Below are 7,704 nucleotides of genomic sequence, written 5' to 3'. Positions count from 1 at the left end.
CTACCTATAACTTCAGAAAATTCCAGTCTCTTTTAAGCCTTCCTGTGGTTTCTAAAGCACATTACTTTCCGAACTGAAGACTTACCATTTCAAATCTCACGGGCTAGGATTCAATCTAGAGCAGAACTAAACAGAACTTAAGTATCCCAATTAGTAATTGGATTGAAAAAAGACCCAGGAAAGTGCCCTTCATAAAAGAGTGAAATTGTGTTTTTATCTGGTTGTTGTTGCTATCACCTGTGGTTTCAACTGCAGGAAAATAGGAAAAAGCCATGGAACAATCATTGTATTGGGTGGGCCAAAAAGTTCATTCTGGTTTTTTCCATGAAATGTCCAAGAAACCAAATGAACTTTTTGGCCAATGCAATATTTGAACGTGGGTACACGTGAATTTGAGTTTCTGGCTCAGCCACTTGTTAGCTATGAGTCCTTGCCTTCTCTGAGCAGATGTTTCATGAAAGATGGAAGCATTAGCAGATCTCAGAAGGAAATTTTGTAGAATAAAGGAGTTATGTTAGTGGTGCTTGGCAAGGAGTGAGTCCCAAGTAAATGGTAGTCACCCTGGTCTGTTATTCTGCTAAGGCTATGATGCTGCTGCATAGCAAACACCCCACCCCTAAATCTTAGTGGTTGACCAAGATACCATTGATGTCCTTACTCATGTGTCTGTGGGTCACTTATGGCAGCTCTGCTTAAGGCTGTGAATCAGACTGAGGTCTGTTCATATGTGTCTCATTTTGCAGTCGGCAGCTTCCTGGGGTATGCACTTCTCATGGCAGATGACAGAAATACAAGAAGAACTTGGCAAATTTTGCAATGCCCTTTAATATCTCAGTGCAGAACTCATTAATGATCACTTGTGCCCATTTTCCCTTAGCCCGAGCAAGTCATATGGTGAATTTCAAGGTCAGTGGATGGAGAAGTATAATTTACCTAGTGAAACTATGGCACAATACAGAGAATAGAAGGAAAAATTATGAACAAATAATACATTCTTCCGCACTTCCCTTCTGCAGGGTGTCAACAGAGGAGAAAAGAAGGGTGGGTAAAGAGGGAAGAAATAAATAGTTGGATCCCATAGGAACTCTACCTTGTGCCTCATTTGGAAGGGCTTGTCTGGCCTCCTTTGTAGAACTGGTCCAGCACTCTTTGCAGGCAGAGAAAAGCAGTTCTGTGGGCGTGGCAGCTTTCTGGATCCTCCCCCACTCCAGGTATTTGTGATGAGGGACACACTACTCAGAGACAGTCTAGAATTCACCAGAAGCCTTCTTAATTTCTGCTTGCTGGAACACATCTAATTTTATTTAGGAAGATAAACGGAAGCAAGAGCTGGTGAAATTCAGCAAAACAGACTATACTATACACCAGTTGTCACAATAACCACATCTTTGTCTAAATTCAACCCCTTCTCTTTACCCTTTCCAACAACTGTTTAATGTATGGGTGCTGTCTCTTATGATTTGCTCCAAATGACATCATCTCTTCTCCTGTATATAATAAAGTGAAATGGCTCAGTCGCATCCGACTCTTTGCGACCCGTGAACTGTAGCCTACCAGGCTCCTGTGTCCATGGGATTCTCCAGGCAAGAGTACTGGAGTGGGTCGCCATTTCCTTCTCCAGGGGATCATCCCGGCCCAGGGATGGAACCCAGGTCTCCCTCATTGCAGGGGACACTTTAACCTCTGAGCCACCAGGGAAGACCCCAGTATATAATGGTGGTAGGCTAAGAGTCCTTCATTGGAATTCTAATATTTCATTTGTATTTTAAATCTAGGTGAATAGGCAGCCCCACCTCTATTTAACCAGAGGGTTCTGGCCAAATATGTAGTGTGGTTGTAGACACTTCCCAGGTACACCCTCGTATATTCACTAATTTCAGTTAGAGTATAGTGAATTCATCAAAGGTGTTTAACTGTCATAACTGAGGATCACTCCGAATGTATCTCAAGATTTCAAACTGTATGAAAGGCATCTCCCTAAAGATCGTTTTTGAAGATATTTAGCAACAGCTGTGCGAGCAGAGGATGGCAGGCAGAGCTGGGCTCTGTTACAATCTCAGAAGAGTTACACAACCACCCTTCTCCAGGTGTGGTCCCTGGACCATCAACATCAGAATCACCAGGGCTGTTTGTTAAAAAGGCAGAGTACAGGAAACCCCCAGACTTAATGAGTTGGAATTTCTGGGTGTAGGACCCAAGAATCTCCACTTCTGTATACATCAAGGCTTTTGTATAACCTCAAATTTAGACAAAGTTCCCATACATCTTTGATTCCCAGTATCAGTTATGGAAAATGTGAACTTTTTCTAATGGCAAATTAATCATTCTCACTGTTAAACAAAAAGGACCTCTTTCATTATTACTATTACTGAAGTATTTTTTAAAAGACTAAACTTGTTGAAACTTTCAGCCAGGGTACTATTGGAATAAGATTTATTTTGCCCCTTGCTTTGCTCTTTTTAACATAATTTGAACATTTGAAACTATTTTCAAGAAGTCTATTTCAGTAATAAACATTTTCCTCCCATTTTCTCAAATACCAATGGCCTACAAAGTTGTATAAAGATTTTTAGATGAAAGATGAAAGTTAAGAGACACAATTATTGGGAAGGACAGGAGATTTTATTTGTGTGTTACATGTAACACATTTTCCCCCTAATGAATAGATGATAAACTGCGTTTTTATGGTGTTTTAGGTAAAAGGACTGTCTTCGGTGAAAGTAGTGTAACCACCTAAATAGGATTATCTTCATCTTCCACTGAGTAAGTATATTTTAATGTTTTTAATCTATGCGCGTGGGATAATAAAAAGCATCAACTGCTTCAATAAGTGAATTAAACAAAAAGACAATTTTGAGAGCTGAGAGAAGTATAAAAAACATCAACCAAGAACCAGTCTAAGGACTCCTCCCTCCCTTTTCTACCTTCTTTCACCTCCTATTATGACATGTAAGTTGAAAGGGCTTCATCTTAATGGCTTCCTGCTTCCAACTATGTGGAAAGTGAATCGGAATCATTTGGAGTATTCTGAAATCATGAAATGTAATCATGAACACAAAGATGCAAAGAGATGTTGAAACATCTGTTTTCCAGATTAAGAATATGACCCAGACGTTTGGGGGAAAAAAGTTTTCCATTATCTCGCCTTTAATTCAATTAACAAATACGTGTCATTCTAAAAGATTCTGGTAACCATTGCTCAGAGGGAGAACAATCCAGAAAAGAAACACAAAAAGGATATTTTCAGCACCATGAAATTTAAGGACTAAGAGAACTATGGTAAGAAAGATAATGATAAAGCTCATGCATGTAAGACTTTTATGTGGTTGGGCTCAGAGTTTTTTCACTTTATTTTATGACAAGTAAATAAATTGTTGAGTGACAAGAAGAAAATAACGTTACCTTCAAAGTGATTTCAACAGAAAAAATATATCCCTGTGAAAATAGCAAGATCTTTCCTGACCAACAGGATTGGAATGTCAAGGGTTCAAATGCATTCACCGAGCATTTATTTCTATTTTGAATTTCCCTAAATGTTTGCCTCAACATATCCTCCCAACATTTTTGAGAGAGGTCAAGGGTTTAAGAGGGCCTGGGGTTTAAGCTAACAATTCTGGTTCACAAACATCTCTCATGTCAAAGTGTGAGTGTGCTATAGAAGGTGAAATCGCTCAGTTGTGTCTGACTCTTTGCGACCCCGTGGACTGTAGCCCACAGGCTCCTCCGTCCATGAAAACCTCCAGGCAAGAGTACTGGAGTGGGTTGCCATTTCCTTCTTTAGGGGATCTTCCCGACCCAGGGATTGAACCCATGTCTCCTGCGTTACAGGCAGACGCTTTAACCTCTGAGCCACCAGGGAAGCCCAATATTTCTTTGAGCTCCTTTTTTGGGTGGGAGGTGCGGGAGGCAAGAATACTGGAGTAGGCTGCCATTCCCTTCTCCAGGAGATCTTCCTGACCCAGGGATTGAACCCGGGTCTCCCGCATTGTAGGCAGACCCTTTACCGTCTGAGCCACCAGGGAAGTCTTGAGTGTGCTATAGCTGAACATAACATGGCCACATCTGTTCAGCTGCCTGGTGATTTTACTTGCAATATCCAGCAAATTGCACTATTACAGTGCTCCTGCCAGTAAAAGGTCTCATTGTAACCTGATTCTATTTTCTATAATTGAGAATCAGTTTTGTGTTTGGTTCAAAGCTGCTGATGCTACTGCTGTCAAATCACTTCAGTCATATCCAACTATGTGTGACCCCATAGATGGCAGCCCACCAGACTCCCCCGTCCCTTGGATTCTTCAGGCAAGAACACTGGAGTGGGTTGCCATTTCCTTCTCCAATGCATGAAAGTGAAAACTGAAAGGGAAGTCACGCAGTCGTGTCCAACTCTTAGAGACCTCATGGACTACAGCCTACCAGGCTCCTCCGTCCATGGGATTTGCCAGGCAAGAGTACTGGATTTGGGTGTCATCGCCTTATCTATTGGTTCACAGCTATTCATAACTAAACTTTGAGTTTCTCCACCAGAGTCTTGATGCCTGTTTCTAAAACAAATACTGTGCCTTAAAATTGGCGTACACAGACATTTTGCTTAATTGAAGAGTGAAAGTTTTTACCCCAATTTATTCATTTCTGTAAGGACCACTGCTTGAAGGACTCTGGACTTCTGTGTGCAGTTGTGACTGAAATAAATAGGGCACAATTCCTAGCATATATGGTACACTCTTGATAAATATTTGTTGAATGAATGAAAAAAAACATTGGCTTTAGACTGAATTATGGTGGCAAATTTGCACATGCACACAGAAACACATACACACTCACATTTTTTTTTTTTACCATTATGGGGATGAACCAGAATTCTTTAAGATGAAAAGGTTAGTTCTGGAGAAGGGAATGGCAATACACTCCAGTATTCTTGCCTGGAAAATGGACCAAGGAGCCTGGAGGGCTATAGTCCATGGGGTTGCAAAGAGGTGGATACAACTGAGTGACTGAGCACCTCACTAAACTGGGTGGGGTGCAGAAAGAAGATATAAAGCTTAGTTCTAAATAGGGATGCCTCTATTGATGTTTGATTATTACGAACCCCACCCCCACCCTCCATAGGGTTCTCAGAATCTGAACTGGAGCTCCTTTCCCTGTCCTTGCAGTGAGCTGCAGACACTTGATCTCACCAGTGGAGATTGCCAAACCTTTACGGGCAGAAACCTGGTCTTATATCATCTTTGAAGTTCTCACTGCACCTAATTTAGGGCATACCCATAGAGAAGGTTCTATTATTATCCCCATTTTCAGATGAGGAAACTGAGGTTAAGCAGCTGAAGTCATCTTAAGTTAAAGTCAGATAGTTAGTGGTGAAGACAGTGCTAGTGTTTGATCCCTGGCAGTGTGAGGCCTGAGGCTCCTCTGCCTAGGGTAATGTACCAGAAAGGTAGCTGCTACCCTTTTCCCCCTAAAAAAAGTAAGGTAAGGAGTCAACTATGAAATTACAACTCAGAGAATTAGAGTAATAAAAAACTAAATGTTCTAGACCTGCCAAAACATTGCACTAACTTAGGTAGAGATTATGAAACTGTATTATTTCTGTCCTGGGTATTTACTCAACAAGATCCTGGCAAATAAATCCAATTCAAGAGAGAGATTCAGGGGAATCATTTGCTTTTCCCTCCCTATAGACACTACATCGTTCAAGTGCCAAGGAAGACCTAAAAGGGAACCTGTTGTGTGAAACAGGTAGTATGTATCAAAGAGTGTGTGGCCAGTCCTCTGGAATTGCCTGAAACTCTCCAGTGAGAAGCAAAGGGAATTTTTCTCTAGTATGGTGATCCTCTCACAGCTGATGCCCCATCCTCTGTCTCTCTTCCTTTTGGCCAGTTTGCTTCTGGAAGCTAGGCAGAACATCCTTAAAGAAATGGGCATCCTCTGCCTCTCTACTTTAAGTCATTAGTAGTTTGGGAAGCTTTGTGGAGTCTGTAGGACATGGGCCAATTAGGAGAGAAACAGAGGGATGGGGGGAGTGGTGAGGGAAGAGACAGACACATAGAGACAGTGAGACATGGAGAGAGGTGAAATGACACTGAAAGTCCTTGAGAGTGTACTGACCTTAGAAAGCCTTTTAGAAACCAGTCACTAATTCAATATGATGAATTACCTTAAAGTAGTTTTGTAGAGTGTTTCCTGAGAAGAATTGGAGGTGACTTCAAAACGAAAGAAACCACAGCTAATGTGCTAATGTTTTAAAGAGAAAAGGCAATTGCTAAAAATGACCATCCAATTTCCATTACTTACTACAGTCATTAGAAACAAGGAATATGTTTATTGATCTGAAGTGGTTCAAACACTATTTTCTTTGTTCAAACCAATTTAGCTGGAGGAAAAGTCAAGAGTTTGCCTTGTGTGGGGGCAGTGGGGGGGGGGCAGAGGGTGGAGAGAAAGAAATTCTTTACAAAAACACTTGTTTTTCTATCCTAGGGCCACTCACCTAAGAAGAATAACTGGGTTTCTACGAAAGCGAAGCAATTTCTGCCCCTGATCAAGCAATTGTGGCCCCTGATCACTATTGGTTTAGCTCTAGGCCCTTGGGACTCAAAGTAGGTTTGGAATTAGCAATATCAGTATAATCTGGGCATACATTAGACAGGTAGACTCTCTGGCCCCACCCCCAGTCCTAACTGAATCATAATCTAGTTTTTAACAAGATGTTTCCTGATTCATATGCACATTAATGTTTGAGAAGTACTAGTCTAGACCAACATGAATGGTTATTTCAACAGTTGATAGAAAAAAGAGATGGTTAAATAAAGGCGGAAATACTATCTGATAAAAGCACTTTTGTCCAAAGATTTGTTGGTGTTGATAAACTTGCTCCTATCCACTTAACCCAGGTTGGAAGTAAAAACTTCATAGGCCCATTCTGAAATGACGTTTACCAGCTCCAGCGTCCTCATGGTTGACTGAGCTCCCACAAATGGTTGCTGACTTTGTTTGTGTCCCCAGGTGAGCAGAAATGAGTGACCAAGCAGAAAAAAGCAGTTCCGTGCGAGAGAGACCTGCACGTCCAAGTTCTCCTGAGAAACCAAGTGAGATGGAACTGAAGCAGATGAAACGGGTGGAGCGGCAGTTAAAACGGTTGTCATTTCAAATCCCGGGCCTCAGGTAGCCAACTTCAACCCTAAATTAAGGCAGCTGATAAAGGAAGGGCAAATGCCAAGGAAGAATGAGTTTGTTCCTGTAAAACGCGAAGTCAACAAGTATGACCAAAAGGGCAGGCTCACCTTCAATCAGGCTGACCTGTGTGACTGCCTTGATGAAGACTGCCAGGGTTGCTTCTACCCGTGCCCCGAGTGTAACTCCACCAAGTGCGGGCCCACTTGCCGCTGCAACCGCCGCTGGGTCTACCACACCATAGTCGACGAGAGTGGGGAGGTCATCAGCAAGATGCCATTCGACCTCTCCGACTAGGAGGCAGCCCTCCAGGCTGATCCAGTTTCTCTGCTTTGCAGTTACACCAGCCTCTGTGTCCTGGGTGAATTCTAGGACTGGGGGAAAAAAGTTTTAAAAATATAGTTTAGACTAGTTAGTGTTCTCTGAAGCCATAGAACCCTGTGTAATGCACTGTCTTTCTCTAACCTTCCCTGCTGTGATGACTCAGATTCCTCCCCTGGTAACCAGCAACTCCATTCCTACCCTGCTCTTGGGTTAAAA

General features: G+C 42.1%; 1 pseudogene; it reads left to right on the top strand.

The window, feature by feature from the left end:
- Positions 1–7,006: 7,006 nt before the first annotated feature.
- Positions 7,007–7,461, top strand: LOC108635502 (annotated as a pseudogene).
- The last annotated feature ends 243 nt before the right edge of the window (positions 7,462–7,704 follow it).

The sequence above is a fragment of the Capra hircus genome, unplaced genomic scaffold (genome assembly GCF_001704415.2).
Source record: "Capra hircus breed San Clemente unplaced genomic scaffold, ASM170441v1, whole genome shotgun sequence".
In the NCBI taxonomy this organism is placed as follows: domain Eukaryota; kingdom Metazoa; phylum Chordata; class Mammalia; order Artiodactyla; family Bovidae; genus Capra; species Capra hircus.
This window is presented reverse-complemented; position numbering and strand designations above follow the sequence as displayed.